The 3,808-nt window shown below is 44.8% G+C and overlaps 1 pseudogene; it reads right to left on the minus strand.

The window, feature by feature from the left end:
- Nucleotides 1-456: 456 nt before the first annotated feature.
- LOC126495141 (uncharacterized) lies at nucleotides 457-547 on the minus strand (annotated as a pseudogene).
- Between the last annotated feature and the right edge of the window lie 3,261 nt (nucleotides 548-3,808).

Here is a 3,808-nt window from a genome sequence, read left to right on the forward strand (position 1 = left end):
CTGATACCAAAAGTGTCTAGAGGATTACATCTGACCCTGTCTGTGATGAAGACTCAAAGGAAGTACGAGGGCTTGCCCCAGTGTAGCTAGGCAGGTGTCAAGGGAACGATGCTGGGGTCTCCTGCTTTGAAGTAGGATCTTTGAACCAGCTTGCTGTTGGGTACCTGTTGTGGTCCATAAGCACATAGGAAATTATGCAACAGTCCAGGCTTGAGCTTTGGAAGATGTCAGGAGTCCAGATGCAAGACTGGAAAAAGTCTACATAACCTATTGCCACTGATCCTTCTCTAGCCAATACCCATGCTGCACCTGACCTGGCAGTCCTGAACACTGGACATTCACGTCTTCTCTAGAGACAGGGATAAGTCTCAGGAACAATGCATTCCATTTAAGATGACTGACAACACTCTCGACAAAAATTCCACAATAGCCTACTTTACCATGGCGGCTGTGCACAAAACTGTGTGGAGGGAGGGGTTCCTTCCACAGGGGCCATGCTACTCCTCTCTGTATTATTCCAATTTTAATATATATGCTGCTGAAGCAAGTACTGCAGAAAATATTTTAAACAATTGAATGAATAAGAACACAGAACAATGAGGAAGGAATCTGTAGAACTATTAAAATACATCTTACAAAGGGGAAGAATAAATGAAGGATGGATGGGTGAAAGAATCAAAGAAATTGTGAGTAAAATCTGGGAACCAGTGACTCCCAAGCTTCTCCAGCAGACTTCAGGGGGATTCCAGAAAGACAAGCCTCTGTGTATAAATGAAACTGCTGGAGAGAGAAAGGCCTGTGAGCAGGACCAATGACAGGCTGCCACTTCTCAGGCATCTGGGTGAGGGGAGATTTAAGACTGAACTAGGGACAATTCAACTGCCTTAAGCACTGGCTGAAGTAGAAATATCTCATTTCTTGTCTACATTTATCTACACACCCAGGTAATAATAAAACTATTCACCTGTTCTACTAGGTGGATTCACAAACCCAACATGCATACAACATGCCTCTGAGGTGGTACCTCCTCTGCACTACGCCCTAGGCACGGCCACATGCATTTCAGCAGTGTGGGAAGAGTCAAAGTGGGTGACAACAGCCAGCATGGCTCAAGCACTGATTTTTTTTTTGCCTTTGTTTGCAGGGATTCCAGGCTCAGGGTCCTTGCACGGTGACAACCCACAGCTCTGGATCCATCCATGGTGAACCTACAAGTCATTTGGGGAAAAGGGAGATGCCGAAGGGGAACAAGGGGACTCCACCTTTGTCTCTTCTGCTCTCACTAAGTCCTTGCCCTAGTGGGAAATACTCTAAGGGGATGACCTGTCCCCAGGCTAGCAGCTGCCCACTGAAGGTGCTGCGGCTCGGCAGCTCTAAGCCCTCACAATCATCTCTGTGGTTGGTGACACATCAATAAACAGGCTTGACTGAGACAGGATCCTCAATGAACTAAGCTGTTGGGCACCTGCCATCATCCCAGTAATAGACCCTCCGTGAACCTTCCCTGAAAGATTCAGTGCCATTCCCCAAATTCTAAGCTTAACTCACAGGCTACATTTAACTTATAACCAGGTTAACCTCGCCCCCCCCCCCAAAAAAAAGCATCCCCTCTCTTTTGTGAATGGGTAGAGGAGCAGGGCCCTTATATGAGCTTTGATCTCCAGCCAGAATATTGAAAATCTACCAATGATCCACTCCTGGCAAGAGAAATTCCTGAATCAACTCAGGTTTTGTTTTTCCCATTAATGCAGGGAGTGACCTTGTTTACTCAATATTTGAGATCTTGGTTTTTTTGCAGAACACTCTATCTCAAAGCCAAGACAACCCAAGGTTACAGGTTGACACCTGAGCCCAGGAATATTGGGTTAAATATTGTGCATTTAGAGTGCCTGTTTAAGATTGGCTTTAATAGAAAAGTTGCTGGATTCAACAGTCTTGCCCCATCAAATAGAATAGCATTTGCCTAGCACAATTTTCCTTCTCCTCTGCTAAGAAAAGTGAAGTGATATCCATTGTCAGCATCTCTAAATACCATGTACAGTCTGAATTCCCAGATAACCTCATGGTCCTGTTTTGTCTCTTCATTTCCTCTTTCCTTCACCTGTGATAGACCACGGGGATTCTTGAGGTTGGACTAAATGCATTTTGCATTTTATTGTTACAAGCTTATGGGGACCAGGGAGTGGAACGTGGTAATTTGAATGTAATTGGTTCACAGGATCTCATAAACTTTTTTTTTTTTTTTTTTTTTAGCTCCCAAGGTCCAGTTGAAAGGCAGAAGGAGGGAGAAGACGAACAAAGAAGTCAGGATCACGAGGGATTGGTCCACCGACCGAGGCAGTGTGCCTGTTCTAATGGGAGCTCACCAAATCCAGCTGGACTGGGTCTGAATGAGCATGTGATCAAACCAGACTCTGATTGTGGCTGACAATGGGGGCTGACTGAGAAGCCATTGATAAAGGCACTGGGACTTGTTTTTACGGCATGTCTGGCTTTCTGGGACCCTGGTCTATATGGATGCACAGCTCCCTAGGCCTGGATGTAGGGAGGAGGGCCTTGGACTTCCAACAGGACAGGGTTCCCTGCCCTCTCTCAAGCAGGGTGGGAGCGAGAGGAGGGGGTGTGCGGGAGTGGGACAGGATTGGGAGGAGGGAAGGAAGTGTAAATAATTGAATGGAAAATAAAATAAAATAAAGGCAAAAAGATTTATTTATTTATTATATATAGTGTTCTTCCTGCATGTACACCTGCAGGCCAGAAGAGGGCACCAGATCTCTTAGGGATGGCTATGAGCCACCATGTGGTTGCTGGGAATTGAACTCAGGACCTTTGGAAGAACAATCAGTGCTCTTAACTGTTGAGCCATCTCTACAGCTTCAAACTCTTATAAAAAATTTATCTGTGGTGGCTCACTAAAATTTCAGAGCTTTAATATATTATCTTGACAGTAAGTCTGATGACATGCAGACAGACTTGGTGCTGGAGTAATAGCTGAGATTCCTCCATCTTGCAGGCAACAGGAAGTTGACTGATACAGTGGTGGTACAGAAAACCTCAAAGCCTGCCCCCACAGTGGCACACTTCCTCCAACATGGCCAAACCTTTTTGAACAGTCATGTCTCCATGGGAACCATTTAAATTCAAACTACCACTCCTCCCTCGGAATGTGTGACAGTTGCCAGGATGGCCCCACAACCTGACTCCTCCTGCCCTTCCTCTTCAGTGTTGGAAACCACCTCTGCATTTCTTCAGCAGATTTGAGCAAGAGCAAGACGAGTTTTAATAGTAGGAACCTTTCCCAAACTGAATTAACTTTTATAAATAAAGGAACCAGAATGAGCTAGCCAGGTATCAATCTTTTCAATGAAGGTGGTACCCCTCTGCTCCTTTGGAAAGTTAAGGCTTAGCAACTTGGTGAGTTTCTCTTTTGACTGTAGCAACTATGACTCAAAACCAATAACAATACTGTATCAATTTTGTAGGGTTAGTGCTCAGAAGTTGATGAAATCATTCTAACCCCAAGTCTATAACATACTCTCTCTTGCCTGAGCCCTTATGTTAGCCTTCCCCTGCTCAAGGCTGTCATAAATCTCTGGTGGTGCTATGCTTTTCCTTGGTTTCTTGAAATACAAATTTCTGTAAATGTAGAACACCATTGCCAAGTGATTAGAGAGACAAGGATATGACAAGATATCAGTTTGTGACTGGGCTGTGGTACACAACAGGCAAATCAGACGCTTCAGTAAGCCATCTGCCAGACAAAGAAGCGGCAGCTATGATACAAAGCTTAGTTTTTAAGATGCTGTCT

Source organism: Alexandromys fortis, unplaced genomic scaffold (assembly GCF_014885135.2).
Source record: "Alexandromys fortis isolate MF-2015 unplaced genomic scaffold, M_Fortis_MF-2015_v1.1 scaffold_450, whole genome shotgun sequence".
NCBI classification, from domain to species: domain Eukaryota; kingdom Metazoa; phylum Chordata; class Mammalia; order Rodentia; family Cricetidae; genus Alexandromys; species Alexandromys fortis.